Below are 27,412 nucleotides of genomic sequence, written 5' to 3'. Positions count from 1 at the left end.
CGGTACTTGCCAGTAACCCTTCAGCAAATCGAATTTGCTGACATACTTTGCTGAACCAACCTGATCCACACAATCTTCCATGCGCGGCAGTGGATATGCATCAGGCTTGGTGACTGCGTTTACCTTCCGATAGTCTGTACAAAACCGAGGACTCTTATCAGACTTATCCACCAACAAGCAAGGGGAAGCCCAACTAGACGACGAGGGCTCTGCAATATCATTCTCAAGCATGTACTTTATTTCTGATTCCATCACCTTACGTTTTCCCTCAGACACCCGATAAAAACGCTGGCGGATAGGCTGTACATCACCTACAACGATGTCATGTTCAATCAAATGCGTTTGGCTCGGTGTATCACCAAACAGCCCATGATAGCCGGCAATTAGCGTAGACAACTCAGCACGCCTCTCAACTGACAGCTGACCAAGCAAAGTGTCTAGGTTACGCAGCGTCTCAGAGTTTTTTAACCGGCCTCGCAGCAAACTCTCATCCGGTGGGGTCACACCATCATCCTCCTGCACAACCGAATGCTGTGGAGAACCGCTTTCCACTGTGGCTGCCACCGAAACTGACCTAACCGACCGGTCCTGCTCCTTGCCACTTGAATCAGAAACCGGTGGCGCACGCTCAAAATAGGGTTTCAACAGATTAACATGGCAGAGTTGAGTCGATTTCCTTCGTTTAGGTGTTGACAACAAGTAGTTCTGCTCTGAAACCTGCCGCAACACTGTGAAAGGACCAGTGAATTTTGCCTGAAATGGAGAAGTCACCATAGGCAACAAAGCTAACACGCGATCACCAGGACTAAACTGATGCTGCTCAGCTTTCCGGTCATACAGAAGCTTCATTTTTACCTGCGCAGAGGCCAACTTCTCCTTAGCCAACTCTCCTGCTGCATACAACCGATGTCGAAAACCATTAATGTAATCAATCAAATTTACAGGCGGTTCATGTTTTGCAACAGGATCATGCACTAAAGTCAACGGCCCACGCACCGTGTGCCCGAAAACAAGTTCGTTGGGGCTGAAACCCGTGCTCTCTTGCTCCACCTCCCTAGCGGCTAGCAGCAACCATGGAAGCCCCTCTTCCCAGTCCTGGTTCATCTCAACGCAATACCCACGCAACAGAGACTTCAAAGTCTGGTGAAATCTTTCCAGGGCCCCTTGACTCTGAGGATGATATGCGGAAGCCTGGTTATGTTTAACCCTTAACTGCTTTAGCACTTGAGCAAACATCCGAGAAGAAAAATTTGAGCCCTGATCACTCTGAACTACTTTCGGTATACCGAAAATGGAGATGAACTGCGTGAGCGCCTTTACCACCGACTTAGCAGTAATGCTACGCAATGGATAGGCAGCCGGGTACCTTGTACTTCGACACATGACGGTCAGTAAGTATTTACTACCTGATTTAGAACAAGGTAAAGGGCCCACACAGTCTACAATCAGATGCTCAAATGGTTGTGCAATAGCTGGAATAGGGTACAGTGGAGCTGGCTTAATAACCTGATTTGGTTTCCCAGTTAGCTGACATGTAAAACATGTTCTAATGTAGCTGGACACATCACTCTTCACACGAGGCCAGAAAAAGTAACGCAAAATATATACATATGTTTTACGCACTCCCAAATGCCCACAGTGATCATGGGCGGCCTTCAGAACCTCAGTGCGAAATTTAGATGGGACAACAACCTGCAACACTGGATCACCAACAAAATTGTCCCCATGTGGCATCCACTTCCTCACCAACAATCCATCCTGCACAAAATAACCATTAGCAGCGCTCCTTCCATCTGCATCAGTGACAACCCTGTCATACAGTGATTTCAAGGAGGAATCTGCTCTCTGTTCTGCCATGAGGTCACTGCAGGAAACAGACAAAAGAGGATCAGGAAAGGACACCGGGAATGTCTCCTTGTCACCCTTTTCAATCTGGTCAAGGTCCCGTTCAGCATGGCGCATGGCCCGTGTTACTGCACAAGCGGGGAACACCTCAGGAAACCCACATGCACCTTCATCCAGCTGTCCTATAACCAAGGGTGAAGTAGTCACAATGGGCGGTGGTGAACCCTTAGCCCACACACGACTGCCTGCCAGATCATTCCCTAGAATGATATCTACACCATCAACAGGCAATGCAGGGCGCACTCCCATAGCAACTTCACCCTGGACCAAACCACAGTTTAGCACAAATTTGTGCAATGGAACAGGTGACGCTGTCAAACTCATGCCTCTCATGAGGACATAATCTCCTGTATCAGATTGATGAGAAAAAGGCAACACCGAACTCACAATATATGAATTAAAAGCAGCAGTATCCCTTAGGATTTTTACAGGTACAGAACTGTCGCTGCCCACCAAAGACACACTCCCATCAGACAGAAAAGCAGAGAACGAGTCCTTCAAACCGTCCATAACTTCAGCCTCCACCTGCTGACAAGAAATAGGCCCGACATATGGCACAGAGGTAGCACACACATTCGACCTAACCTGTACTCCTTCCTTCCCACGTCCAGCTTTGGGACAGTCAGCCTTCCAATGCCCCTGGCCCTTGCAGAAGTGGCACCCCTTCCCTAAATCCAATGGCACTCGACCCTGCACCGAACGCCCTGGTCTACTCAGGCCATGATAACGCGTTTCCTCCCACTTACTTGCAGTACTGAGCAACCCGGTATCGCTCCTGCTATCTCTACCGCTATACTCACGTTCAATCCTGTGTGTGAGCACATACTCATCTGTTAGGGTGGCAGCTTCTGCCGCAGTTTTCACTTTATGCTCACTGATATAAACAGCAATATGACTAGGAACAGAGTTTTTAAATTGTTCCAAAACAATCAGATCACATAGAGCATCAAAAGTATCTACCTTCACAGCAGAACACCAGCGACTGAAATGAGTACACTGCTCCCTCGCAAACTCAACATGCGTCTGCCTACTCGACTTCTCCCATGTCCGGAACCTCTGCCTATATGCCTCAGGTACAAGCTCATATGCGCGCAACACTGAAGCTTTAACTGTCGCATATTCTCTACTCTCAACTATAGTTAGAGCAGAGTACGCCTCCTGTGCCTTACCCGTCAACACACACTGCAAAAGTAACGTGCGATCGGAGTCGGACCACCCCCTACTCTCGGCCACACGCTCGAAGAGTGAAAAAAAAACGTCTGGGTCCTGCTCACAGAACCGAGGAACCAACCGCAAGCTACCCACAGCATCAAATACACCAGAGACCCTTGGAGAAAAACTCACCCCTGTCTCAGATCCACCCAAACTCAGCCTACGCTCCTCCAACTCAAGTCGCTTCCGCTCCATAACGAATTTCTCTCGTTCCGTTTTCGCTCTCTCCCGTTCCGTTTCCAGCAGAAGCAACTCCCTCCTCTGCTCAAACGTCAAACCAACTTCACTCAAAAGCGCATCCGAAACATCCAGCCGGGCACCAGCAACCTGCAATTTAGGTCTGAGAACCCCTGTTTCAAACAGATTAGCTTTCACAATTGCCTTAATGTTTTCCTTCATTCTTTTATCCCCAACATCCAACTCATAATACTCTGCAATTTTCACTAACTGTTCACGTGAGCAGCGCTCCAGACACTCCTCTGATGGAGCTCGCAAAACATCCTCCACACTAGCCATTCTCAGCTCCAGCCAACCAAACCGTTACCGTGGTCTTGTCCCTCTAACTGCCTAATCAAAACTAACTAACTCACCCCCTAGTCTTCAGGCGTTTTTGCGGTGGGTATTTACGCACTGAAACCCGCAAGCCCGGTGGAGCAAGCAGTAAATGCCGACCCCACCAGCAGCTTGGGACGTGCTCCCGAGACAACTGCTCCAGCCACATTTAACACCACACTACAAAACCCCCCAGCAATCTTCCAAGGGAAGTTGCTCTTCACCTATCAGGGACAAAACAACGGCAACTCTAATGATCACACATAGGACAAAGCACAGAAAACACTACCTTTAGCACAATTTCCTCCTGTTACAGCCACTTAAATTAACCAAAACAAAATGGATTGCTTACCCTCTAGTCCAAGTCTCCCGCGTCAACAGAATGTGAAGTCCTTCACCAATCACTGAACTTAACAAGCTACAACCGCTCACTAACGTAAAACCTAACAGATCTTACAAACTACCCAAATACAAACCCCGGTCAACCGGAAATGGACGAGCCCCCACTTGTCACCGCCCGGCTCTTGACGGTGGCAAAGATGGGAGACCAGACTAAAGAGGGAAATTAGCTTACATTTATTCCAAACCAAGAATATAAACAACCAAACATATATATAAATGTCAGTAATCAGTAGTGTAAGCATGTGTGTGAATGTGTGTCAAACAAATAGAACAAAAGCAATGGCTGCATCAACAAGAGCCAGCCCAGATCTGCAGAAGGGTGAGCCTTAAATAGCACCACACCAGCCCAGGTGTCTCATCAGGAAGATGACCCTCCCACGACCTGGAACCTGCAAAGGGAGAGCAAAGCAGCAAAGAACACAGAGGCCCCTAGTGGAGTGGTGGGGTCGTCACACTGTCCACTCATACATAGTTGCTGTATTTAAAATAATTATTAGCCTCAATCTCTGATGCCCTTCAGCTTTACAATACAAGTATGAGTTTGTGTCCTATCAAATATTAAATGGAGATGATTGCAGTATAACAGAGGGAATTCTGAATAAGAATTCTGAATAAGGTGTGTGTATTTACAGAAAGAGAAGAGCCATAAGCTCCAGCTTAAAGTCAACAGTGATGTCAAGTCTTCTGTCCAAAACCGGAAGCGTTTATCCGATTTTATAACGTAATTTATTGCGTTCATTTATGTAAACACATTACGTAACGCCCGATTTTTATTTTATTGTCCGATTTCCGATTTCCGGTGTTCTGGTGGATGTTTATGTCTGCAGCGGAAGTGCGTGTGGGTGGATGTCTGGAGCGTGTGGGTGGATGTCTGCAGCCAGACTCTCTTGCATAGGTCCGGGTCCGTATTAATGGGTAGCTCAATGGCCGTGAAGTTTCTGATACCCAAAAGCTGCAGCCGCCTTTTTATTTTTTTATTTTTTTAACTCCACCACAGATGTTTGTCCAATCCTTGGAGTAGCTCTATCAGTGAGTTTCAAGATATCCAACCGAACTGTATCTCCTTGGTGACTCTGTGACCGAGTTAAATGGCAGCAAGTTGCCGTCATTGCGTATGGCTCTGGGATTCTTCCTACATCACCATCTCGAACTAAAGGAGACTATAAGACAATCGTCAGCTGTTGCCATCATGGAAATAGCAAAGTTTTGGCACAAAGCTAGAATCCCAATGAGGGATCATCAAAACTGCCAAACTAAGCTTGAGTTGACTTTTTAGTGTGGCGACTTCTGAAAAAGAACAAAGCGCGAATGTCACCAACTCAACTCGCGAGAGAGTCAGCTTTTTTTTCCAGGCTCGAAGATCTTTTTGATGTCGCTCATGCTGATGCTCTGACCAAGACGTCGGTATTACAAGAAGACAAGGATTTCTTGTTAGCCCAGCGAGAGAAAGGAAGAAGAGGGTCGATGGCTGGATTAGATAAAAAGCTTGCTTTCGAAAGAGAGGAGCAAATGCTTGCCAGGCGTCATCAAATGGAACAAATAAAACAGTCAACAGCATCTACCGCTGAGCTGAATTCATCTGATTCTGAAACCTGCTTAGCAGAATATGGGGAAGAGATGGACATCACCATGCATACACCAAAAAGAAAGAGGGGGCGAAAAACTGTCATTACTCCAGAACTCGCAGCTGCTCTAGATCGCACAAAAGTGTCAGGCCGCAAGGCTGCTTTTATCATAGCACAAACTGCCAAAAGCTTGGGGCAGAACATTGATGAACTTCCTCTAAACAGAGACTCAATTTGCCGAAACAGAGTACAACACAGAGGCCAGAGGGCTGCAAACATAAAGGCCAAGATTCAGGGTAACTTTCCCCTTGTTGTTCATTGGGATGGCAAACTGATTCCGGATCTAATTGGAAAAAAGAAGGTTGATCGTCTGCCAGTATTGGTTTCAGGAAAAGGAATTTCTCAGCTACATACAGTTGCCAAGCTTCCATCCGGAACAGGCGAGGCTCAGGCTGCTGCTGTCTTCGGAGCCATTCAAGACTGGGGCTTAGCACACAGCATCCGAGCTATGTGCTTTGACACCATCAGCTCAAACACTGGTCGGATTGCTGGTGCCTGTGTCCTTCTAGAGCAGAAGTTTAAGAAATAGCTCTTGTCACTGTCTTGTAGGCACCACATTATGGAACTGATAATAGGTGCAGCGTTCCAAGTATGTATGGGAGCCACATCTTCTCCCGGGGTTCCAGGAATACTGGGGATTTATTGACACAGCCAAGTATGAACCGGGGATTGCAGCTGATCATGTGGTAGGTCTTGTGGAAGACATTAAGCAAAGCACCTTTGATTACGCCAACAAGCATCTTGAACAGAGTCTACCAAGAGATGACTAAAGAATTCTTGGAACTCGTGATTGTGTTTCTCGGTGCTGCTCCTGCACGAGGAGTGCGATTCATGTCACCTGGTGCAATGCACCACGCCCGTTGGATGTTGTTACGTATTTTAAGAATCTAAGCTACCCACACATAGACCCAATGAAGCAGGACCAAACATATAAGCCATAAATACTATACATAGCCACAAGGGGAGCAAGACCTTATTGGAGGCTGCTCCAGCCACAGATAGCAGCACCTTTTAGATATATGAAGAAGCCGAAGCCATTACGGCACCCCGGCCACGCCCACTAGGCCACGCCCACTTGACGGTCTCTACCTGTACACTGGAGGTGGAGAGCGTTAGAGATTTTCAGCGACACCCGTGGACAGTCACGGGCCTCTGCCCGTGGCTGAAAGTAGCTAGAGTTATTATCTCTCACACGTGTTCAACACGATTCCTAGACTTTCGTTCCATAGCCAGTTACCATGCCGAAACATGCAGACTTTAACAATAAACTGAGTTAAAAGCAATCCCGGATTTTTAACCTTTCCTTGAAGAACTACGTAAGAATGTCCAAAGTTCTATACAGTCTCAAGATCCGGATGTTCAAGGCTCAGTTCAAACTGACTCCCGCAGAAGAGAGAGGGTTCCGTGATGTGTGCGTGTTCGCAGTACGTGTTTACCTGAATGCCTGGATCTCTGCTCCTCAGGCATCAGGTGCTCCTTCCAGTGACCTGCTGCTACTTAAGTCCCTGCTTGAATACTCATCAATCCATTCAGCCATTTCAAAGTCAACATCACGCAAGTTTTCCAAACACTTATGGTACTTGTCACAGGAACTTGTTGGCTTGGCTTTCTTCGACAGTCGGGTCAGTTCGTCAACCAAGAGACGGATGGTTAGTGCCATGCAGAATGAAGAAAACCAAGAGCACGATCATTCCAAGCCAATCACTGTTGATCTGGATTCATTCAATGACAAGAACTTAGAAGACTTTGTCACAGCAAAGTCAATGAAACTGATCCGAATCATGGAACTTCCAGATGGATTTCTCGCGGTTGATCCAGACTTGTGGCAGGACAGAGATGATTACAAGCAGGCTACAGAAGCAGTCAAGTCTCTTAATATTGTCAATGACCAAGCTGAACGTGGAGTGGCACTCATTCAGGAGTACAGTGGATTACTAACCTGTGATGAAACGCAGCTGCAATTCCTGCTGCAAGTTGTTGAGGACCATTGCAGATTGTATCCTGATAGCAGGAAACAGACTCTGTCCGGGCTGCCATGAAAACAGTTTGCTGGACATTGTTAGACTGATATTAGTTGTCAGAAACTGAACAAGAATTCACTATTGCTGTGTTCAAAATAAATAGTGTTGTTTAAAATAAATTGGTAGAGATACTCCTAAAAGTTGTGTAATTCGTTGCATTTTTATAAATTTCGTAATCTTTGAGGCACTTGAGCTACCCCTAAACATAAGAATTTATTGTTCAAACTTTGCATAGTGTTTTTTTATTATGCCGCACAGATTAGGGGGGTAAGACTTAAAAAAAAAAAAATTTTTATAGTTTAAGCTCCACCCTAGCGTGCACGATACAATTCCCCTCCTTCCATTATGACTTCCATTATAAAAAAAATTCACTTAAGGCGTTTTGCGCAACCGTTCTTTGAATGCCATTTTGTCATTGTGTTTCATGGATATTTTTGTACTCTTTTAGGATGCAGACGTAACAAAAATATCAGCACACCACGGACATACCTTCTGAAGGATTCTGGTGTGACATGGTGACCTCACAGTGTTAATGCTGCTCGTAGCCTTTGTTCACATTTTTGGACATATATGGGCGATCTGTATGTGAACAACAATCGCATTGATGACAAACTCTACTGCAAACTCTGCTTTGAGGCAGAAATTACCAGAGGTGGGGGTAAGTCATCCATGTGCAAGTCACAAGCAAGTCTCAAGTCATAACCTTCAAGTCTCAAGCAAGTCCCAAGTCACTGTGGTGAGAATCAAGCAAGTCACAAGTCAAGTCATTGCTCAGGTCAAGCAAGTCACAAGTCAAGTCATACAAAAATCTGATGATCTAACCCAGTTTCCACATTTAAAAATCGGTAAATAGTGGTTCATAAGTTGAGTTTTATTTCAACATTAACAATAACAATGTCATAACAATAACTCAAACTATTCAAAACATTCCAAAACCACTATGTGCATAGTTTGAAAATGTTTTTATGATCATTACCTCCAACCTATGAACAGAATCAAATAGAACCTCTAGGTAGCTGTATACGACAACAGTTCAAGTCAATCACTCAATCTCCCTACATGTTGTAGAATATTATTTGAATATTATAACACATGGCATCAGACATGAAAAAAAAAAGAATATTTTAAAAGTAATATCACACATACTGTAGGAAGGGGAAATAGTAATACACAAGCCTGAAAGCTGGTAGCAATCTTGCTGCCTCGCAACATACATCGACTTACAATGCATTGCATTTGCAAAAAAAAATAATTTGACAGTACTTTGTCACTGAGTTCTGAATGATGCGGTCACATTATCACCCCACCATGGCTGAACACACGTTCAACAGGTGCACTTGATGCAGGGACTGCCATAACTCTTACCTCCACCTTGAACAAAAAGACACTTCCAACCACTGAGTTAGAAGTAGCCTACTGACATGAAAATTAAACAAGTTAATCATCTGTGGAACGGGCAGGGCTCGAAAAACTCCAGCCAATGATTTTCAGAACCACCGAGTGGCATTGGACAGTAAGTACGTCAATCAAACGCTCGTACTGAACTCCCCTACCGCCGCTCCCCGCGCGTGACCTCTTCGTGCACGTGCACGTACTCAAAGCTCGTGACCCAGAGCAAGCATCTGTTTGTTGTTATCCTGCGGTAGCTACTGGAGCTAGTTTACTAGCTAATCCACATTTGGACCTAGCACTAGAATACAACCCTAAACTCCAACCTAGCTAGCCTGGCTCACTCTCACGCATCTGTGTTTGCGATTGTGTGTGATTGCGCGTCCATGTATTTGGAATGGGTGGAGTCAGAGTCAGCGTTGAAGGAGAGGGGGTAGGACCATTTGTGTTGCGTGTTTTCAAAATCTGCTTGCGTATCGCAAATCACATATCCAACCGTTAATCTAACTTTAAAAAAGTCCTTTCGAGTCATCTGTCTCAAGTCTAAGTCAAGTCTCAAGTCATGAAGACCAAGTCAAAGTCAAGTCGAGTCTTTTACCAGTGTTAGTCAAGCAAGTCTCAAGTCCTCAAATTTGCGACTCGAGTCAAGTCATGTGACTCGAGTCCCCCATGTCTGGAAATTACCAAAGAACATGGGATGTTATCAAAAGTGTACAGCTTAGGAGAAAACACATCCAGTGGAAACTTCCTTGCTCATGCAAAAGCTGCACACAAGGAGAGTACAGTATTTTTCAAAGAACAATCAAATAAACGTACAAACTGGATACAAACTGTTCCTAAAGGAAGCCCAGCTACTTCCCAGTTTGATGTCAATCGTGATCTCTTGTTGTGGCTGTGTCAAGACCTGCTTATATTTGAATTGATAGAAAAGGAAGGTTTCCAAACGTTCAACAACAAAAATATTCATCTTAATATTCATCCAACCAGCAGAACCCTTGCCACAACAGCCCTGGCTGATGTCTACATGGGTTTAAAGTCCAAGGTCAAAGAACAACTGGCGGACATTATCAGTGGTACTATAATGTTAGATGGCTGGACTGATGCTCACCATCGATATCCATATGTTGGTGTGGGAATCGGCACTGTAGATGCAAACTGGCATTTCCTTCTTTTTACACTTTGTATCAAACCTGTACAAAGTCACACATCAGAAAACTTTACCGTGGTTGTAAGGGAATAACTTGAACGATAAAAATGTTTTGCTCTTTGACACAACAGATGGAGCAGCGAATATGATTAAGTTGTCCCGGTTACTGGGCCATGAGAGAGTAACATGCGTCGCACACTGTTTACACAACTTACTTGTAACAGACACTTTAACCAAAATCCCTGAAGCCCAAGCCTTAATTTACCAATGCAAAGACATCGTCAGTCAGCGCACTGCACTTCAAGGCACTAATAGAGGAATTTGTGTTGGAGCAGAAAGAGGCATACATGTATGCCAAGATTCAAAACCTGCAGGATGAAATTGATGCAGATTCCAATGATCCAATTGATGAGATGAATGACGAGGTTGAGGACTGGCAGCTGGGAACTAAGAAATCAAAACCACAGACACACAAAAAGTAACTAAAGACCACAGTGCCAACACGTTGGAACAGTGTCCTCAACATGATCAGAAGCCTACTCAGTTTGGAGACAAATAGGAAAGTCCTTGTTATGCCTCCTACCTGATGAAATCAGGCTACTTGGTAACCTAGTAAGCTTTTTGGAAGACTTTGAAAAATTCACTCTCATTATAAGTGACGTCAGTCCAAACCTGAGTGCCATACCACTAATCAGGGCTCGTATCAAGAGAATCTGTGCAGCGGCTCCCAGGGATCCACCACTAATGAAGAAAGTCAAAGAACGAATACTGAAAAACATGGATAAACGAATTCCCATGTCAACTTCTTGGAGATTTTAATAAGGACTGGGCAGACAGATCTTCTTATACAGCTAAAAATACTATTAGGAATTTGAACCTAACACAGCTAATTAGTGAGCCCACTCGGGTCACACCTACAAGTCAATCTTTGCTTGACTGGATTCTGGTCTCACATCCGAACAGATACATTAAATCTGGGATAATGTCCGACTGCTTCAGTGACAATTGTACCATGTTTTGCATCTGGAAAATAAAGTTACCTAAGCTCCCTCCGAGACTAATCCAAATTAGACAATACAAGAAAATCAATGTTGATGCATTCATTAACGATCTTATTTCAATTAACTGGGACCGGTACCAAATCATATCAAATGTTCACGATGCATGGGCATTCTTACACTCAGAATTCACAAAAATGATTGATGAACATGCCCCTTTCAAAACTATTAAAGTTAAGGGCAGCCATCTTCCGTGGATCTCAGCTGATCTCATTAGCACCTTCAAGCAGAGAGACAAAGCCTGGGCTGTGTATCGCAGGACAAGAGATCCTGCTGACTGGGAGAAATACAGATTGCTAAGAAATAAAAGCAAAATCTTGACCAGAAACTCTAAATCAAATTATTACAATGAATCACTTACCAATGATTATAAAAATACTAAACAATTTTGGAAAAAAATTAAAACATTAACCAACGCACCAGATAAAACCGCTCATCATACTCAGTTAAAAGTCAACGACACAATTTTACATAATCCTCTTCTTGTAGCTCAAGCTTTCAATCAGTCTGTACTCCCACAGCTGATCCCTATGTCATTAACAATACACCACCATGCCACAGCACATTCTCCTTCAGGAGAATTACACCGGTTGAAGTCCTGAACACAATTAATAACCTCAAAGTATGCAGTGGTCCCGGCTTAGATGGCGTAGAAGCCAAATTTCTTAAACTTGCTCAACACATTCTCATGTACCCTCTTTGTGACCTTTTTAATTTATCACTATCAACCCATGAGTCCATGACATCCCCTCCATATGGAAATGGTCACAAATCACTCCACTCTACAAAGCAGGTAATCAACTTGACCCCAATAACTACAGACCAATTTCAATCATTTGCTCAATAGCTAAAGTTTTCGAAAAATTAGTATATAACCAACTGTCTAATTATCTGTCCAGACACAATATCCTGTCACCTGCTCAATCTGGTTTTCGTCCAAATCACTCCACAACTACCGCTTTACTGAAACTCACCAATGACATACACTCTGCATCTGCTAATCGTAAACTGACCGGTGCAATCTTTATTGACCTTACCAAGGCTTTTGACCTTGTCGACCACTACCTTCTACTCGATAAATTATATTCCATTGGTATTTCACGAAACGCTTTACTCTGGTTTAATTCATATCTGCACAATAGAAAACATTGTGTTGTCATTCAGGGCACAACTTCTGACCTTGCAGTTCAGGAACGTGGTGTGCCACAAGGCTCAACACTAGGACCACTTCTGTTTTCTATATTTATTAATGATCTTCCTTCCATTTTCTCTGGTTGCAACGTTCAACTCTATGCTGATGACACAGTCATATACACGTCACAAACTAACCTATTACAAACTCAGTCAACATTGCAATTTAACCTCAATTATCTCGAATCATGGCTCAGAGAAAATAAATTACTTCTCAACAAAACAAAAACAAATACAATGCTCTTCGGGACCAATCAGAATATCAAAGCACAAACTAACAGTCAATCCTTCAATATTTCTTGCCTCGATGGTACACTACTGCATAGAGTTGAACAAACAAAATATCTTGGTCTCTGGCTTGATTCAACTTTATCATTCAAATGCCATATAGATAACATAGCCCGGAAAATTTACTTCAGCACTGGTGTTCTCTACCGAAATAGAAACTGTTTTACATTTACAGTACGAAAGAGACTAGTTCAACAACTCATACTACCAATACTTGATTATGCAGATGTAATTTATCAGACCGCCCCTAAAACACACCTTCTTCCGCTCAATTCAGTTTACAATCAATTATGCAGATTTGTCCTCGACTGTCCATACATGACCCACCACTGCACCCTTTATGAAACTCTCAATTTACCATCTCCCACCTCAAGAAGACACCAGCACTGGCTACAATTCATATTCAAATGCATTTACTTCAATTATCCACAGTACTTAAAACAACTTTTGGTACCATACACATCATCACATCAACTCAGGCAGTGTTCACAAATCTACTTCAGTACACCTACATCATCTGGCAAAAAAGCATTTATATCCAAAGCTCCCTGTGACTGGAACAATCTACCAATCCATGTTCGCTTCATAACATCATTCAACCTGTTTAAAACTGCACTATCCTCCCATCTAGAGACCACCTGTTCATGTTTTTAATAACCATCATTTTAACAGATTTATGACACAATGATATATGTGCTATGTCCATGTGTTTTGTTTTGTTTGTCTTGTCTTGCTGAATTGTACGATAAAATGTCCATATTGTAGTTTATAGGACCCCCTTGAAAACGAGATGATTCATCTCAAGGGATTGTTCCTAATAAAGAATTTCCAAGAAGATCTGGTTAGAGCCGCCGCAGTGTTTGATCCAGCGGTCAGAGACATCACTATGACGAAGGATGAAAGCAGAGAACTGCTGCAGAATCTTCATGAGAATCTGAACTCCAGGTGACATTTATATTTCAGTGTACTTGCTAACCACTTACCTTTTCTTATTTTTGATTTTAACAGCCATTTGCCTGATGCATATATTTCACTTTTCAGATTCAGTTCAACAGTGTTTGGGGTTGGAGATGAGATGACTACTGATGGTGGTTCTGGTGGCCGTCCTGGTGGGAAGGGTGACTATGATGGAGATGTGGGAGGAAGCGCGAAGCGCCTGCGACTAGAATTATTAGCAGAGGCACAAGAAGATGCCGAAGCTCATTCTTCAAGTACTCTTCTTGACCAAGAGATAGACGCTTTTCTGGCAATGAAAACGAGACCAAGGAGCATTGGACTTTTGGCGAACTCATAGCCATACCTTCCCAGCACTGTCCCCTATGGCCCGGTGCTACCTCTCCATTTCACCAGGGAGTGTGCCGGTGGAATGCATGTTTAGCTCCACTGACCTTCTGCTCAATGGCAAACGATCATCACTTGCTCCTTCAAGGTGTAATATGATCAGCTTCATCCATGATAATGCCAAGTTATTGTATACAACATCGCCTATTAAAATCCACTTACCAAACAGGTAATCTCAGCCATGGCACTTCGCTACTCATCCTTGCAGCTCCGCCAGCTCATTTCCCAAATTCCTCCTTCCACCGAACTCATCACCACTTTAAAAAATTCTCGACTTCTCCTCTGTCCCCATTACATTCGTCGAGGGTCCAGCCGCATGTTAATGTACAGTTCCACCGCTAAAAACTTCATCCCAGCGCTGTGGTCTGACTACAGCTCACCCACCGGCTCCCGCACTTCCTCTCCGCGTCATCACAACAACACACGTCATCAGAAAGCAACCAGAGTGAACACCTTCAACCTCCGTCCAATTCCTACTTCCGCCCCATCAATTTCAAAACAAAAGCACCTAAAAATCGCCCTCTTCAACACAAGATCCCTCAACAATAAAAGTCTCATTCTCAATGAATTCATCATCGACCAACAACTTGACCTCCTGTGCCTTAATGAAACATGGCAAAAACCCCTGGATTATTTTTCACTAAACCAAACCACCTCTGCTAGATTTTCCTACCTGGACAACCCACGCTCTGAGGGCAGAGGAGGGGGCATTGCTGCCATCTACCAACAAGACCTCCAACCTCGCCCTCTCACCATCCCTGCTGCTCCATCTTTTGAACACCTGGCTTTTAAATTCTTCTTTCTTTCTTTATGCCCGTTGCTCCGGCCTGGAGCATAGGCCATCGGCCGACGACTCTCCACTCAGCACGGCTCTGGGCTCTCTTCTCCGCCTCCCCCAGCTGGATCCAAGCCTCTTCAACTCCGTGTCCCGTCTCCAGGTGTTCCTGGGGCGTCCTCTCTTCCGCTTCCCCTGGGGGTTCCAGGTCAGGGCCTGCCGTGTGATGCAATCTGCGGGTTTTCTCGGTGTGTGGCCTATCCATCCCCATTTTCATCTCAGGATCTGTTCTGCTACTGGCTCCTGGCTTCCTCTCTCCCACAGCTCTTTTTTGTTGATTTTGTCTGGCCACCTGATTTTAAAGACGCGTCTCAGACAGGTGTTTATAAAGGTCTGGATCTTCTGTAACGTCTTCTTCGTCATTCTCCACTTCTCTGAACCATAGAGAAGGATGCTTTTGACATTAGTGTTGAAGATGCGCACTTTAGTTGATGTTGCTATTTCTTTGGAGGCCCAGATGTTCTTCAGGATAATGAAAGCTACTCTGGCTTTGCCTACCCTGGCCAAGACATCGCTGTCTGTGCCCCCCTGATGGTCTATGGTGCTGCCAAGTTAGGTGAAGGAGTCAACTTCCTGAATGGGTCTGTCATCTATATTGACAGGGTTGGTGGTAGGGGTGTTAATCCTCATCAGTTTAGTCTTCTCCTTGTTTATCCTGAGGCCTGTTCCAAGGGATGTTGTTGCCAGTTTTGTAGTCTTGTCTTGCATCTGCTTGTGATTATGGGACAGACTAGCCAGGTCATCAGCGAAGTCGAGGTCTTCAAGTTGTTTCCAGAGGGTCCACTGTATGCCGGTCTTGCTTCCTGTTGTGATGGTCTTCATAATCCAGTCAATGACTAGAAGAAACAGGAAAGGTGACAGACAGGCTTTTAAATTACCCGGCCCAAAACCTCTCATCATTGCAATCATCTAACGCCCCCCCAAACCCAATCCATAATTTCTACCAGAACTCTCTGAATTCATCACCGCACTCTCCTCAATCTCACCATCTGTTTTACTTCTCAGTGATTTCAACCTACACATTGACTCCCCGGACTGTAAATATGCCATGGACTTTCTGGACCTTATCAACTGCCTCGGCTTCACCCAACACATCAACTTTCCCACCCACAACCATGGACACATCTTAGACCTGGTTTGCTCCATTGGCCTCCACATCCACAATATCTCCAGCACTGACCTCTCCATATCTGACCAGCTGGCCATCACACTTGTCGTTGACACTCCCGCCCCCCAACTCAAACAGGACAGCACAATCACTTTCCGCAACATTAAATCCATCTGCCCAGTCTCTCTCTCCACCTGCATATCAAACACTCTTTCCAGCCTCACCTTTCCTGCAAATCCAACCCCCATGGACCTCGTCAACATCTAATACAGCACACTGTCTTCATCCCTCAACAAACTGGCCCCCCTGAAAACCAAAACTGTCACCTTCACTCACTCGGCTCCGTGGTTCACCCCGGAACTTCACAAATTAAAAAAACAACTGCGACAACTAGAACGACTCCACAAGAAAACCGGTCTCGCATACAAAGAGCACACAAACCTCTACAAATCAGCACTAAACAAAGCCCGTTCAGTATACTACTCTGGCATCATTCACTCTGGATCCTCCAACCCACGCACCCTGTTTTCCACCATAAATAAACTCCTCAAGCCAACAAACAACATTTCATCCTCATTTACCCCGGAGAAATGCAACAACCTCATTTCATTTTTCAACTCCAAAATAGAAAACATCCACAACCAGCTTGCAACCTCCTCTGCCTCCACCCCGGTCCCCGAACCCACACCTCCTTCATCCTCAGACCACCGGCTCTCTACCTTCTCACCGATAACCACTGCAGACCTCTCCAAAATACTCTCCACCATGAAATCATCCACCTCCCCCCTGGACCCCATGCCCTCTGAACTCGTCAAAGCCTGTTTTACCTCTCTCGCCCCACTGATCACTGACACCATCAACTCCTCCCTTACCTCTGGCACTGTCCCCCCAACTCTTAAACTTGCTGCCATCACCCCTCTCCTTAAAAAACCTGGTCTTGACTCTGACGACCCCAACAATTTCAGACCCATCTCCAACCTCACATTCATCTCAAAATTACTGGAAAGAGCCATCGCAACTCAACTCAAGAAGTACCTCCTCTCCAATAACCTATATGAAACATTCCAATCCGGCTTTAGAACCCACCACAGCACTGTAACAGCACTAATCAAAGTCACAAACGATCTCCTACTCTCTCTGATACCGGCTCCCTCACCATTCTTCTCCTCCTGGACCTCAGTGCTGCCTTCGACACCGTCAACCACTCCATCCTCCTCAGCCGCCTGAAATCCTTAGGCATCACCGACTCCGCCCTCTCCTGGTTCAACTCATACCTGTCAGAAAGATTTCACTATATCGCCATAAACAACCACAAATCCCCCACCACCCCTGTCCCCCAAGGCTCAGTGCTTGGCCCCATCCTCTATATGCTCCCACTTGGCCACATCATCCGCCGCCATGGACTTCACTTTCACTGCTATGCCGACGACACTCAACTCTACATCACCACCAAAACCATCACTCCAGCTATTCTGTCCACCCTCACCAACTGCCTCACCCATTGGCGTCAGTTTGGTTTGAAATGTGCTGGGGACAGAGATTCGGAAGTGCATTTTTAGAAGTGCTGGGTACAATGAGGATGCACTCCTTTTTCTCTCTTTAGTGCCGGTAATGAAAGGTTCTGAAAGACGGCATAACCATGTAGCTAATTACTAAGGAATAAAATGTATACAAAATCTGTCTGGCACGTTTTATGAAGAAAACGTTTTCAAAAAGCATCGGACATATGACCCACTATGTTCTGCTCCATGTATCCAATGTTGACAACGTGACATGGTATGGCTAAGCTAACTGTAACCCTTGTCCCATGTAGTTAAATAATAAATCTAGAGTGGTTAATACAATAAGACTGGGCCTGGGCTCGTTGTCGGAAACTACAACTTTGATTCATATGTTACTGTTAGATAATTTTAATAAATGACCACCACAACTGTATTTTAAATGTAAAAGTATTCATTCACATATTTATTCACAAAATGAAATACTAGTTGAATGTATTTTAGGAAAAGAAACAAATAAAATCAGATGCACGGGATTCTCCAATTTACAACAATGCAAACTCAATGTACCACACACAATCAAATTAACAACACACTTTAAATGAGGTTAACCCGTTGCAGGCCTGTTATTTGAAGCTTGTGTGCGGTGGGGCCTAAAAACTGTACTGGCCGCTTCACTCAGCGTTGAGCTCAAAATAAAAGCACGTGCATGTGTAAGTCAGTACTCACGAAATCCAGGGTGTAATTAGTAGGGGCAGAAAGGGATTGGGGGATGATATTCTCACGAAGATAATGGCAATGGCGGTGGCAATCCAAACACACACGCGGGCAATGGCAGTGGCGAAGTCACAAGGAAGAAAACACAGAAACAGCAGGGCCATCTGCTGGAAACCCCTCTCTCTCCAACGTCCAGCTCCTTTTGCAGGTCACAAAGAAGTTTAAATCAGGACCACGAGTAGTCGACCTCACGATAAAACTTAACTGCTTCCCACACTACGATGCCTCCTCTTAGGTCTCAGGTCAGGTCAGGTTTCTTTCTCTACATGTGCTCACTACTCCCCACACTAACCTGCTGCACTAGTCCCGCCCTTTACACGGTGAGACTTTATTCGGATTGGCTTGTGAAGTTTTAATACAACCAAAGACAAAACAGAAATTAAATGATTTACGTGTGACAGGTAACAGGTTAAGTTAAACATAAACACGGCTTCTCCCTCTTTTATATCCTGAATTCACAAATATTTTAGACTTGATAAACTTAAAGACCTTTATATAAATTTATCTTTTAACTGTAAATAGTTTTATTAAACGTATTATATTTATGCTTTTAACCCGCACACATTTTAACCCATTTTATTATGAACTCTATTTATTTATGAACATTTAACACAGCATTTTATTATACTGTTAATTATTTTTTATGCTCTGTAACTTATGGTTTTTGTACAGGGCTACATAACAACAACAAGAGGAGCTAGGAAAGGAATTTAAGGGCCAAAGGTGTGGCTACACACAGCACTACAAAAGTCGTCAAAAAAATAAAAAATTTGTTGCAGAGCTGAACGCTGTATCACATCAGGAGCTCGCTGTTCTCAATTCACAACACGCATTCCATCAAAACTAGCCTACATCAGGCATTCTGACCAAAACTCTTGTGGTCACTTTGTGTCAACAAGAGACTGACTCCACCGACTATCAATTGCAGGTTATATGTTCCCCGGTCTGTTACTTTTTCCACCATTACTGCCAAATTCCGGCCGAGATAACTACCATTGCATGTCTTTACCTTTTGTGGAAGAGGGAGAGACGTCGGAGAACCTGACGCAGTCTATTCATACGCCAGTAAACAAACCCCAAGAAGCCCAATTCCTACGAGAGCTCCCCGCGCTACGGCCATCCGGAGGCGCACAGAGCTTTTGGCCGTGATATTATTATACAATTATATTAGATTATATACTATTATATAAAGAGCTCCGGGAGTCGCAAACGGCAACAATCACTTTCTCCTCCATGCTGCAGTTCACCCCGGACTGCACTGCACTGAGTTGGCCGGTTGAACGGTGATTGGCTGTTATGTTACACGTCACTCAGTGGCCACGCTGTTGAACGCCGATTGGCTGTTATCACGCGGATGTCGCGTCAAAGTTTAAATATTTTTAAAGATTGATAGATTGCGGGGAACATAGGACCCTTTTCCCAGAAAAGGGTCCTTTGTTCCCCGCTTTTCCCAAAAAGGGTCCTATGCTCCCCGGTATGTATGGCTACAGGGGAACATAGGACCCTTTTTGGGAAGAACGGGGAACATGTTCCCCGCTCGGGGGTCCTATGTTCCCCGAGCGGGGAACATAGGACCCGGGGAACATAAACATACATTTCAAGATCCTCCTCACCCCCTACAAAGCCCTAAACAACCTTGCCCCCTCATACCTGACGGATCTCCTCCAACGCCCCATTCGCCAACACCCTCATCCCCATCACCAGGACCAAATACCGCACCATAGGGGACAGAGCCTTTGCCATTGCCGCCCCTACCCTCTGGAACTCCATCCCCCTGGCCATCCGTAACTCTTATCACTGCCGTCTTTCAGAAGTCGTCTCAAAACCCATCTCTTCAACATCACTTACAACACCTGACAAATCTTTTTTCACCCTATCTCTTTCTTATTTTCCTATCTTTCTCTGTATTGTTGTTTTGGAGTATTTGTATGTATGCATGTATGTACTTTACTGTGTATTTGTATCCTTTTTGTTTTGTGTTTTTGTAAAGCGTCTTTGGGTACCGAGAAAAGCACTATATAAAACCTATGTATTATTATTATTATTATTATCTCTTCTACTTCCTATTGTAGTAGCCTACAATGTGTTTAGGCTTGTGGAGGCCAAGCCTAAACACATTGAAGGCTACTACAATAGGAAGTAGAAGAGATTACCTGTTTGGTAAGTGGATTTTAAGGGGTGTTTTGTTCAGTAGACATGTAGGAATTGAGCTATTCTTGAAAGAGTTGTGTCTACAAGAGCTTTTAGAATATAGAAAAGGGTGTTCTTGCACTGGTATAGCACTTGGGCACATTTCACCATTAGGGAACTACACATTAGAATATCCTCTATGGATGTGTGTCAGGGGACTTTCCATGTCATCTTGCCAAGTTTTTGCGTCATGTTAGCCACATACAATTCCTCTATTAGATGTGCCTTGAAGTGCAGTGCCCTGACTGTGAGCTAAACAAAACACCCCTGAAATCCTCTTGCCAAACAGTTCATCTCTTCTACTTCCTATTGTAGTAGCCTACAATGTGTTTAGGCCTGTGGAGGCTATGCCTAAACACATTGTAGGCTACTACAATAGGAAGTAGAAGAGATTACCTGCTTGGTAAGAAGATTTTAATTAATTTTAATTTTAATAGTTTTGTTTAATAGACGTGTAGGAATTGAGCTATTCTTGAAAGAGTTGTGTCTTATTGTATGTTTCAAGTTTTGATCTGTGCGGTTACTATACAAAAATTGTAAATATTGAGATATAGTTTAATAGACGTGTAGGAATTGAGCTATTTCTGAAATCCACTTGCCAAACAGGTCATCTCTTCTACTTCCTATTGTAGTAGCCTTCAATGTGTTTAGGCTTGTGGAGGCCAAGCCTAAACACATTGTAGGCTGCTTGAAAATGTTTAGTAGCCTACAGATACCAAAATAAATGCATAATTTGTGAAAGTAAAATCTTTTTTTTTTTTATTACATTGTATTGCATTTTGTAGAAATATATATATATATTAGGGCTGTCAAGCGATTAAAATATTTAATCACGATTAATCGCATTAATGCCATAGTTAACTCACGATTAATCGTATTTTTTTTCTATGCTAAATATCCCTTGAATTCTTTGTCCCATTAATTTTTCTCATTTTAATGCTCTTATCAACATGGAGAATTGCATCGGCTTGCCTTGTGAAAATGTTTTTTTATTGATAACAACATTGGCATATACTGATCAAAACAGGACGGTACAAAAAAAAAGCCTATAATGCAATTAAACGATGAACATACAAAGATATGCCTTCAACATAGCAGTCAGGCTACTGCTTGTTTGTTTTGAGCCCCAAAAAAAAAAAAATAATAATAATTCGCGTTAATCGCGCGTTAAAAAAATCAACGCCGTTAAAAATGGTTTGCGTTAACGCCGTTAATAACGCGTTTAACTGACAGCTCTCTCATTTTAACTGGCATCACTTTTGGTCAGTCTTTCCTTAAAACAATTGTACCTGAAAATACACTAAACTGCAGGCAAAATAGGCCCAGATTTTTTTATTTACTTTTACAAATCAAAATTAAGCTGATTTGACTAATGGGCTTTGCATCCTTTCCTTCTGCCCTTGTAGTCCATTTCAAAGACATGCTGCCCACCAGCTTTCAAATTACAGTGATGCCACTGGTGGCTTTGTATCAATCACATTCTTAAAGGGGACTTATTATACTACCAAGGTGTGAGTGTGATTAGCCATTACAAGCCGCTTTGAAAATGTGCAGCTTCTGACATCACAGGTGGGTGTGTCCACCTAGATGTATGACGGATAGATAAGCAACGTTTGCTACAGTCCACTGGGTAGGCTGGTAGACTGATCTATCCAGCACACATCTAGGTGGACACGCCCACCTGTGATGTCAGAAGCTGCACATTTTCAAAACGGCTTGTAATGGCTAATCACAGTCAAACCTGGTGGTATAATATGTCCCCTTTAAGCCACCATACACCAAAGGTCAATGGCAACCAAGCGCGCGGTCCTTCCTCCCTCACTTTTAAAACTACCAGCCGCCACTGATATATATTAGTGTAATCCATGTATTGCTTGGAAATATTGAGATATAGTAAATCACTGTAACATAGACATGAAGTGTGGCAGCTTCAGCCGTTTGTAGCCATGAAAAATTTGGCGGCTGCAGCAGCCATTTAGGTTTTGGCTGAGCCGGCTAGCCAGCCAATAACTTCATCAGCCAGCCATTATTCTCAAAACAAATGGCTTCGGGGTCTAATACAAACACCAACATGGCTTCCGCAAAAAATACTCCACTGAGCACCCTTTTACAGATTGTGAATTATATTTCATCGTCTCTCGATAACAGGAAATTTGCTCTTGGAGTCTTCCTGGATTTGAGTAAAGCTTTTGACATGGTCAGTCATGATATACTCATTGCAAAACTCAATAGATATGGAGTGGAGAATTCAGCCTTGAATTGGTTTCGGAATTATCTCATCTACAGAGAACAGTATGTGTACATGAATGGTTTTTCTTTGAAAATAACAAAGATTTTGTATGGTGTTCCCCATGGATCAATCCTGGGTCCTTTATTATTCTTAACGACATGGCCGTATCTTGCACTAATCTCCTTCCAGTACTGTTTGCGGATGACACCAACCTCTTAGCCTCACATGAAGATTTCAACTCACTGATGAAAAATGTTAGTGATGAACTATCTACTATAGAAAAATGGTCTCAACTGAACAAGCTGACTCTCAATGTGAAAAAATGCAACTTCATGATCTTTTGCAATACTATCCTAAAGAGGAAGCTAAAATCTATATTAACAGCGCTGAAATTGAACTCGTTCAACAAACCAAATTCCTAGGGGTTATCATCGATAGTGGTCTCCAAAAGATCTCCCAAGTTGCTGGGCATATTGAGGAAGGTTTGGCACTTAATTCACTCCTCAGCTCATCTAGCCTTGTACTATGGTTTTTTGTTTCCATGTATCAATTACTGTAATATATTCTGGGCGGCAACTTACCCTACCTATCTCAGAAAAAATACAAATCATACAGAAGAAATTTCTTAGGTTGATATCTCACTCAAGTAGATATGCCCCATCTTCACCCCTTTTTAAACAATATAATTTACTACCTATTGATAAAGGGAATGCATATCAAACATGTTTGCTTGCCCATAAGTTCATTTATAGAAAACTTGATCTCCCAGTCACTCTCGAGAATATTTTTATTTCCACATAAGACATACAATACGAGAAACAGAAACAACAACCTACTCCTACCACGCACGCGGACATCTAGGCACCAGTTTAATATCTCCTTCAGAGGCCCGAAGCTATGGAGTTAATTAAGCCCACAGCTAAGATCTATTTGACCATACATTGCATTTAAAAAGAAACTGAGGAAACATTTACCGTCTACCTGAATCTCCTCCTCAGGAAAAATAAATAAAAATAAATTGTATTTTTTATACGTTTTGCTTTGGATCCTTATAACCTTGCTTTCAATGCTTCTTTTTAGTGGATACAATATTTATTGTTTAGCCTGCATGTCAAACGTATCATGAAATGGCACTAGGCGTGGAACTCTGTACAAGCCTACATAGGCTTCGCTCCCGCCTTGCCCAGATTTTGTCATTTGTGCTAAACAAATAAACTAAACTAAACTAGATAAAATGAAAACAAATAAAACTGCTCCATCAAGCTCCCTCGACACGTCTTCCTCCCCAACAATGCAGAGAGACATCTCCACCTCCTTGTTCGCCCAAGTTAAAGTTTTGGGCGACATGTCCATTGTCCAGAATAATACTGTTTGTTAGTTTTTATCCCCATGTCGCCCGGAAGTGACGATTCTGTCGACCAATCAAAGGAGGGCGGGTGTAGCTCGAACTTGCTGGCACTCTTTCAGGCGTCTCAGTACCCCAACAGAGGAGTACTGCGAGACGAGTACGGCTCAGTCCAGGTCACGGCCACTTTGGGCGGTGGAAACGCGATCCGTCCCGCACCTTTGCGAACCGAACCGCACCCTCCGATGGAAACGCGCCATTACTGTTTGAGCAATTGAGAGACTTCAAACTTATGGCTGTGTGTTGTCTGTCACCGAATGGACTGCCCAACAGTTCCTAACAAATTCTTAACAACTCCTAACAAAGTCCTAACAGTTCCTAACAAAGTCCTAACAACTCCTAAAGGTACGGCCACACTGAACGTGTAACGCGCCTACGCAGCTAGATGAGCCCGCCCAAAACTTATTTTCCCCCGCTACTTTTCTTTTGCTCCACAAACATGGCTGAGGTCACCACCAACGCTGTGCTGTATTTGTTGTGGGAGTTCGAGGAGATTAGAAAACCCAAACACCATCGTGTTTGGGTGCATGACATCCACTGTAGGCACTCACAGCTGGGTGAGTTTCACCACCTCCTCCAGGAACTCCGCCTGGATGACGGCCGGTTCCAGCGGTATTTTCGGTAGACTGGGGCCATGTTCGATGACCTGCTAGCCCGGGTTGGTGCCAGGGTCTCCCGTCAGGACACCAACTACAGGCGCTCCATATCAGCTGCAGAGCGCTGCTGAGCTGTGGAGTGCCTGTCTTCCCTCTCTCTGCCAGTGACATCGGGTCAAGCTCAACGCTGATTGGCTATCGTGGCTAATGTGTAGGAGCGTAAAAAGTTACATTTTTTGAACTCCGTGTGTAGGTGCGTTGGGCGCATTATTTAGGTGCGTAAAACGTTTTGAACACCTAATGCGCTGCTTTAGCGCGTGTAACACATCTACGCACCTAAACCAATGGTTCCCTATGCAAAAATGCCGATTTTCTACGCCTCTAACGAGCATAACGCGTTCAGTGTGGCCGTACCTTAACAGTTCCTAACACAGTAGCGAACACTCCTAACCAGTGGGGCAAAAGAGCCAAAGAAATCTCTGGGTCAACGGACAGTATCCGGATTGGTTAGTGACGGTTGCCATTCAACACCTACTGGTTGCCGTGCAATGCTCACTGCTGTTGGACGACTACAGTGTTTTGAACTTCCTCAAATACTATTGACGTATAGGTATAGCCATTTACCGAAAGCTTTTTTCGTTGACATGTTTTACTGTGTCTTTATAAGTGGTATTTGTGTGTGTGTATATGCGAGTAGTCCGTGTGTGTGCTGGTTATCTACGTGTTTTATTATTATAACATCGCTATATAGGCCCTAGCCCAGGCTATGCACCCAAGAGGAGCAAAGGGATTAATAAAAAAAATAATTATAGGACCTAGCCGGCCCTATATAGTTACTGACAATGTCTGATACTATTGCAGAGTTCTTCGAAGAAAGTAGTCCAATCTGGATCGCTTTTAACTCACTTTATTTGTCAAAGTATTTCGGTATGGTAACTACGGAGCAAAAGGAGGGGAAGTGTGTCGAACACGTGCTGAGCGACTCCCAGGTGATCAAAACTCTAACCAAACAAAAGGGGCACAGAGGACGCTGTCGCCTGCCTGCTGCATCTGGTCCTCCAGCACCTGGACTCCTCAGGCAATTTCGCCAAAATTCTATTCGTGGACTTCAGCTCCGCCTTCAACACCATCCAGAGACACCTGCTCATCCAGAAGCTTCATCACCTCAACACTCCACCCATCCTGATCCATCTTCTGCACAACTTCCTCAGTGACAGACGGCAAGCTGTTCGGGTAGGCACAACCACATCACCCTCACTCATCTCCAACACAGGAGCCCCTCAGGGCTGTGTGCTTAGCCCTTTCCTCTACACCCTGTACACCAACGACTGCACCAGCCCCTCCCACACCACCACCTTCCTCAAATACTCTGATGACACTGCCATCCTCGCCCTCTTATCAGACAATAACTCTGTATCAGTTTACCACAACACTGTCACTCAATTCACCCAATGGTGCTCACATAACTTCCTCCATCTCAATGTAGCCAAAACAAAAGAAATAACAATAGGTAACCCATCCCCCCAGCCCCCCACTCTCATCAACAATGACACAGTAGAAATAGTTGACAGCTTTAAATACCTTGGACTCACTCAGGACAATAAACTCAATTTCGACCAGCACACAACGGACATTCAAAAAAGGAGCCACCAAAGACTGTATGCCATCCGCAAACTCAAAGGACTCTATGTTGCCCCCCATCTCCTCCTTCTGTTATATCAAAGTATTGTCCAACCCATTCTGCTCTACTGTTCCACCTGCTTCTTTAACATGCTTACTGTCAAAAACCGGGCCAAACTTATACGTGTCACAAATATAGCTGCCAAATTAATTGGTCTCCCCACACCCACACTCTCAGAACTCAATATAAAGGCCATCTCACGCATTGCATCCGTAATAGCACAGGACAACACACACCCTCTCAACTGCCACTTCACTGTCATGCCCTCTGCACGCAGGTATAGGTCCCTGTTGTGCAGGAGGGCCCGCTACGGCAAAAGCCTGGTGCCTGCAGCCATAACAGCACTTAATAAAAGGCCAAGATAAATCACCCCCAGTCCTACTCTGTGTAGATGTTTTATGCAGATCTGTGTAGATGTTTATTTGTCTCTGTTTATTGTCTGTCGGCGTGCGGCCCACATATGCAATGTACTGTGAAGTGAAGAAAAATTTCCCCTTGGGGACAATAAAATCTAAAGTCTAAAGTCTAACCCTCGAGTCTGAGCTGCCTGAAGATTCTCCCCTCCAACCTCTCTAGTGTCGAGATTGATCGGGTCAAGTGGGCGTGGTCTATATGAAGTGGGCGTGGTGACGTATTAGCCTTGGCTTCTTCACCTATCTAAAGGTGCTGCCTTCTGTGGATGGAGCAGCCTTCAGTAAGGTCCTGCTCCCCTTGTGGCTATGTACAGTATTTACGGCTTATATGTTCGGTCCTGCTTCCTAGTGGCTATGTGAGGGTAATACAGCTTGTGTGTTTGAATCTGCTTCCTAGAGGCTATGTGGGGGCAGCATACGTTCTTAAAATACGTAACACTATCAAAACACCCAAACAATGTTATGATGTATCAATGGAAGGGATTGCAGCTGTTCTCTATCCCGTATATAGGCTATGATTTAACAAATATGTGAAATCGCTGCTTGT

The 27,412-nt window shown here is 44.0% G+C and overlaps 1 long non-coding RNA gene across 1 annotated transcript in view; it reads right to left on the bottom strand.

Moving 5' to 3' along the window:
• LOC132464803 (uncharacterized) overlaps nucleotides 1-27,412 on the bottom strand; it is a 216,888-nt gene that overhangs the window by 99,453 nt on the left and 90,023 nt on the right. The gene's annotated exons all lie outside the window — the stretch shown is intronic.

Source organism: Gadus macrocephalus, chromosome 1 (genome assembly GCF_031168955.1).
Source record: "Gadus macrocephalus chromosome 1, ASM3116895v1".
NCBI classification, from domain to species: Eukaryota; Metazoa; Chordata; class Actinopteri; order Gadiformes; family Gadidae; genus Gadus; species Gadus macrocephalus.
Note: the sequence above shows the minus strand (reverse complement) of the source record. Positions and strands in the feature narration are given on the sequence as shown.